Raw genomic sequence first — 6,216 nt, forward strand, 5'->3', positions numbered from 1 at the left:
ACTTCCTGGGATTTTGCTGGGGTGCGTGTGTTTTGGGGTCATATCGGGTTGCAGGGTTTTTGGTTCTGTGTGGTTTATCCCGCAAATTTGCGCCATCACCAAACCGCGCAGGGGGAGGGCTGGGATGAGGTGCTACACTGTTGTGGGATGGGTTTGGTGAGGTGAGAGGGGGCTGAGAAGGGGCTGCACAGCCCCGGTGCTGAGGATCCCCCACTCCTCGGGCGCTGAGCATCAGCTGATGGTGCCTGTGTGGTAACCCGTGCCCACAAACCGGGGTGCGGGTGTTGCCCCCCGGCTGCCGGTGCTGCCCCACGAAACAGGATGCAAACGAGACTCGGCTGCTGCCAGGGTTGTATTTGGGGTTTGAGGGTTTTTTTGGCTCGAGGCTGAGCTCTGCAGCGGGCGCATCGCGCCAGGCGAGGAACCGAAGGGAAAACGAAAGTGGTGATGAACAGAAAGGAGGGCAGCGCTCCGCACCGCACCCCCGCCCCCCGAGCCCCGTTAAAAGGAGGCGGCCGGGGGCGCCGGGCTGAGGACCGGGACTGCTGCTCAGTATTCACTTCAAGCTCCGGTACCGCCGCTGGACCGAATCTGAGCGCGGGGAATCCCGACCTGCGGGTGAGCAGCGCCCCGGGAGCGGCCCCTCGGCACCTGGGGGGGCAGCACCGGACCGGGGGACACTCGGCCCGGGATGCGCGGGGATGGGTGGGACGGGGCCGGGTGTGAGGCTGGCACCCCCAGGAGCGCCCGTCCTGCTGCGTGCTGCGGGCGGTGCTGTCCCGCCGCTGCCGGTACCGGTACCGGAGTCTGCAGCCCTGAACGCCGGTGCCCGCTCCCCTTGCTGCCCCTTCCCCCGGTGCCTGTCCCTGCTGTGCGGTGCAGGCTCCCCCCTCCCGGTGGCGGTCCCGGTGCCCTCTGTGGCTCCCGCCGGTGCCGCCCCCCCCGCCCGGTGCCCGCCCGGTGGCCGTGCCGGCTCCTGCTCCCCCCGGTGCCGGCGGGCGGGGCGGGGCGGGGCCGCCGTGATGCAATTTCCGTGAAGTCCGGCCCCGGTTTGAATGCAGGGAGGCCCCAGAAGCGAAACTACCGCCGGCGGCGAGTCCCCGGTCCCCGCGGGTCCCCGCAGCGCGGCGGCGGCGGCGGTGAGAGCGGCGGGGGCGCTCCGGGGGTGCGGGAGCTCCGGGGACGGGCGGTCAGCGGAGCGCTCGGGGGGCTGCAGGAGCGGGAGTGCCCCCGGTAGCCCCGGAGCAGCCGTGGGTGCTGCAGGGCGAGCGGGATGCTGCGGGGCTGCGGGGAGCGCATCCCGCTCAGCCCCGGCCCGGCTCGCAGCGTCCCCGCTGGGATGGGACGCGTTCGGCAGGGCAGGGTCATGGCCAGGGTGCAGGTTTGAGAGGCAGAGCTTTGTTTGGAGGGTGGGGAGAACCCCGGGGATGCACAGTGCTGCGATCCCCGATCGCGATATTCTCACCCTGCTGCCGCCTCAGAACTCCGGGAATGGCATCTGGGAGCTCCCGGTGAACTTCTTACAGTTGGATAAAAGCAAACGCAGCATCCGGGGGTCCACGTGTCTCAGGGCTCCGCACACACTGCAGGGTCTGTGCCTGCACACGCTGGGGCAGTGGTGTGGCGGCGGTCACTGCAGCAGCCGGGCTGGTAGTGCCGAATCTTGGGCGGGATGTGGAGGGAGCTGTCTGGTTGAAAAAGGCTGGGAAAGAGGGGCGCCAAGAACTCTGGAGGCTGGTTTTGCTCTGGTGGGAGATTCCAGAGCGGTGTGGTTTCGGTGCAGCCAGGAGGACTGCGGGTGGTGGGGTGGCACTGCCCGGCATCTGCCAGGCAGCTCCTCTGCCCCCGTTCCCAAACGCTCCCGGCCAGCCCGGCTGCACTGACCGCTGGCGGGGTGCTGGAGATGCTGGAAGCTCTTGCATTGTTGCTCTGAGTGCTGCTTGCAGCTGTAGAAAAACTTCCAAGGGCCCGTGCTCGGCTAGGTCCGGTAACTGGGATGTGGGGCTGCAGCCCCCCGAGGCACATGGATGGTCCCCTGTCCCCATCCCACTCCCAACACTGACCCACATCCCTTGCTCTGATCGAGGGGCACTTGGCTTACTCCAGCGTAGCGTGTTGCCCAACGTTCTGTCAATAATTAATGAAGCCAGGAGCTCAGGAAAAGCCACCTTCCTCCTGGTGGGACAGGATGGGTGCAGAGCATCGGGATGCAGAGGCACAATGAGCATTTCTCCACCACGGCCGTGCTTCCCCTCGCCATTTCCAGGGAAATGTGATTATCTCTGGCCACAGCACTGCCCTGCAAGGCGCCTGCCAGGGGCGATGCTCGGACACAGCGTGGCCCGGCCCTGACCCACAGCGTTTTCCTGAGCGCAGAGGAAATGCCATCAGCGAGGCCATGGCGTGCTCTGTTTGGGTTTGGTTTGTGGCAAGGCTGAACCAGAGCTGGCAGAGAGTGTGTGGGGCTGTGTTGGTGCCTGGGAGAGAGGCAGAACTCGCCCAGATGGGGCTGAGGGTACAATAAACCATCCTCTGTCTGTCATGGTGACTTGTCACCCAGCAGCAGGGCATGAGAGGCTTTAAATGCCAGGCTGAGCTTTTCAGGATCAGTGTAAAAAACGTCGCTTTTTCTTTAAATATACAAAATTCAGCTTGTAAATCATGGTCTGTGGCTTGCTGGTAAATACTGCTCCGCTTCCGCTCTTACCTGCCCTGAAGCATTTGGATTTTGCCCTGTTGACATCACTTTTATTCCCAGTGGGACGGTTGTCTTGGGGCACACCTCTCGGAGCTTCCTCGTGCTTTGTGTCTTCCCTCCACCCGAGCTTGGATTGCAAAAGTTCCCTTAGCATTTTCTTTTTTTTTTCCTTTTTTTTTCTTTTTTCCTTTCCTAGTACAAGAGCGCTGTAGAGAGAGAGAAAAGCTTTAATTTGGCGTCGGCACTAAGGCTGTGCAGAGACTTTGAGCGGGGTTTGCACTTCCTCTTCCCTCCCACCTCCAGACCCAGGGCATGTTCTGGCACTTTGCTCAGAATCAAACGCCTTCTTAAAAAAAATAAACAGCAAGGAAATTGACCCCTTTAAAGGTGGAATATTCCCTCTTATCTCTTTCCAGCTGGGATGCCCTGCCTAGCCATGAATTCCGGTGGCACCCCGGCTGTCCTGCTCGGATTTACGGGCAGTTCTTCAGCGTTCAGCCGGGTGGGTCGGTACCGGCGGGACAGCGTCTCCCGTGAGCTCTGCGGCCCTGGATGTGCCGGGACCGGGAAGTTCGGCTCCCTGAGCACGGAGCCGAGTGCCAGCCATCAGGTTTCTTCCTCTCCCGCGTGTGTAGCTGAGGTTTGCTGGAGTTTTCGCAGTTACGGTGTTGCACGGATGTCGCACAAACCCTGAGCGCCTTTCCCAGGAGGGCTCGGCCGGAGGCGGAGACTTCCAGAGGGAGGAAGGAAGGTGGAAGTGCTGAAGGGAGGGATGCCGGAGCGTTCCCGAAAGTGCCGAAATCAGTTCCACCGGGAACGCGCTGCCCTGGCCAGCTCCAGAGCAGCTGGAGGCTGAGCGTGACCTGTGTCCCGTTGCGGGTGCGGGTTCGGGAACAGCCCGGTCACTCTGCCCTGGGGTCCCGCCTGGCTCCAGCCCATCCCTATCTCCCGGGGAAAGCGCAGTGGGAATGCTCCTTGGAGCAAACAGCCTCCCCAGGCTCAGACAGGAGGATTTTGGCCCCCGCGAGGTGCGGGGTTTTTCACTCCTGCAGCCCAGCCCTCGGAGCAGGCTGTGTCTCCCCAGACTCTGCCTGATTCTGGGGTTTTTTCTGGCACTCACAGCCCAGAGCAGCTCCAGGGGGTCTGCAGCCCCCTCATCTCTGTACTGCCTTTACTGGGAGTCACAGGAGCATCCCTTGATGCCCTTGGGCATGGGACAGATTGTTCCACTCTCCCTCCTCTCTTCATAGGTGCTTATTTCCAAATTTTCCCAAATTGTTTCGTTTCGGTGCAAAGAATTTTATCTGCATCAAACAGCAATTAGGCAGCACCAAAACCTCAGCTGTGGCTCCAATTTTTCTCTTTTTTTGTAGTAGAACCAGAACAAACAAAGAACTCCTGACCCCTGGACTACAGAAAGTTTTATTCCAATGACCATGACCTTGTTTCAGTCGGAGGATAGGAATACCCTGGCTGTCTGCTGGCCCCAGCCAGCCCGGGGTCACTGCTCTTCTTTCACTGCCAGCCTGCACTGAGTGCTTCAAGTACAGGTTTGGAAGAGAAGGCACAGAGCTGACTCTGGATGATTCAGCCCTGCATGCAGAGCCCGTGGCATGGCACAGTGGCGTGGCACAGTGACCCCAATCAAGCCAGCGCTGGCGTGGGAGTCTGCCACGGAATCCCACAGCTTCCCAGAATGGAAACCTGCAGCTCTGCCCAGTGCCAGGCTTGCTGCCAGGCCTTGAGAGATAAACTGAGCGGGTGTTTATCCACCGAGCACGTGTCTGACCTGATGCACACACACAAGTAGGATTAGATGGCTCCTTCATGGCTCAGCAGCAGGTGGATGCTGTGAGGAGCTCTCTGAGGGTATGCTGGGAATGTGGGTGATGCTCCAGCCACTTCCAGCTTTGTGTTTGTTGTCTGGAGCTCCAGCAGCCTCAGCACTCCCTGCCCACTTTGCCCAGCACCCTGTTTATCCTAGAAAAGAGCAAAGGATACTTAATTAAAAATGCAGAAGCAATGCAAGATTTGCCTTCCTGCTCCATTGTCCACTGGACCTCAGCTGTAAATCCTGCTCTTCCCTGGCATTGCCAGAGAGCCAGTCTGTGGTGGCTGCTGGCCAGGAGCCCAAGTTGGGTGCTCATCATGAGGCCGGTGGCTTTTCTTGGCAGCACACCCTGCCCAGAAATGTGCCCCGGCATGTTCCCTTCACCCTGACCACGTGGCCCAGCCACCAAACCCTGCAGCATCATTCCCAGGGCTGCTCCTGGCCTCTGGCTACCCAGGAAACTGATGGCAAATGCCGGAGCTGGTGGCTGGAAGGGGCAGCGAGCCGTGAGTTGCCTTCCCCGCCGCCAGGGCCGAGCTCTCCCAGCTGGATGTTTGCGGAGCTGTCGGCCCCTGTTCCAGCATGCCCATCTCCGGCCTTGGGTGCTGCAACCCAGGAGCAAAGAGGCTGGTTGCTTCATTAATTAGTTCTAATTAATCTTTTGTGCTATGGGGTGGATGGGCTGAGGGGCTGGAGCTGGGTTCCTCCTGCTGAGCGTGTGGCTGCCTGGCCAATTTGGGGAAGAAAACAGGATAAAGAAAGAGAAAGTTGGCAGGAGGGACCCAAGGTGGGGCAGGTGCTGGCAGCAGGAGGAGGAAGTTGGATCATGTGTCCGTGGTCTGGGGAGATCTGTGGCTGCTGTGGGGACCGTGCTGGGCCCTCTGGAGCAGTTACTGCTTTGCCACTTTGGATGGTAAATGCTGATGGTCTATAGGGACATTGGGGACCAGGCTGAGCCCTGCCAGGAACCAGCACCACTCAGCAGCCTGATCCCTGAGCAAAACACTCCCCTGGGACCTGGGCCTGTGGGGGGACAGAGCTAAGGGAGAGCTGAGGCAGAAGTTGCCTGGGTGAGGTTCATTCCTGGCTGTGCCAGTGCCTCTGTGTGCACCTGCCAGGGACTGTCTGATATTTCCTGCTAAGTCACTTGTTCCTTGTTCCTTTGTCAGGCTTCATGAGTTCACACCGATGACCAGCAGGTATGCAGTGAGCTAGGACAAGGCCACTAGCTCCATGGCACCTCCTCTCCACAGCATCACCTTCTAAGATCTTCCCACCATTAATTGTGCCCTGCTCAAGCTGCTGCCCAAGATGCCAACAGCCAACGTCCCAAAGGTGCCACTGGGCAGCCTCCTGCAGCAGCTGGAGCTGCTCCTGGTCTGCTCCAAGTGCAGTGTGAAGGAGAACGAGATCACCTACCACCCTCAGGAGGTGGAGCACAAGTGCATGTACGAGATCCTGCTGGCGCGCTGCCGCAGCCGCCGGAGCACGGCATGGAGGAAGGTGTCCCGGCGGCCCGGCTTCCCCAACCCGGCGCGCTACGCCGTCTGCAGGTACTACGTGATGGGGCTGGGCTGCAGCAGGCACAAGAACCAGTGCACCTTTGCCTGGAGCGCGGAGGAGGCCATGGTCTGGAACTTTGAGAGGGAGCACCAGCTGGAGCGGCGCTGGCTGAAGGCGGCGGTGC

The sequence above is a fragment of the Melozone crissalis genome, unplaced genomic scaffold, assembly GCF_028551555.1.
Source record: "Melozone crissalis strain CALT ecotype California unplaced genomic scaffold, PUWL_Pcris_2 ptg000017l_1, whole genome shotgun sequence".
NCBI lineage: Eukaryota > Metazoa > Chordata > Aves > Passeriformes > Passerellidae > Melozone > Melozone crissalis.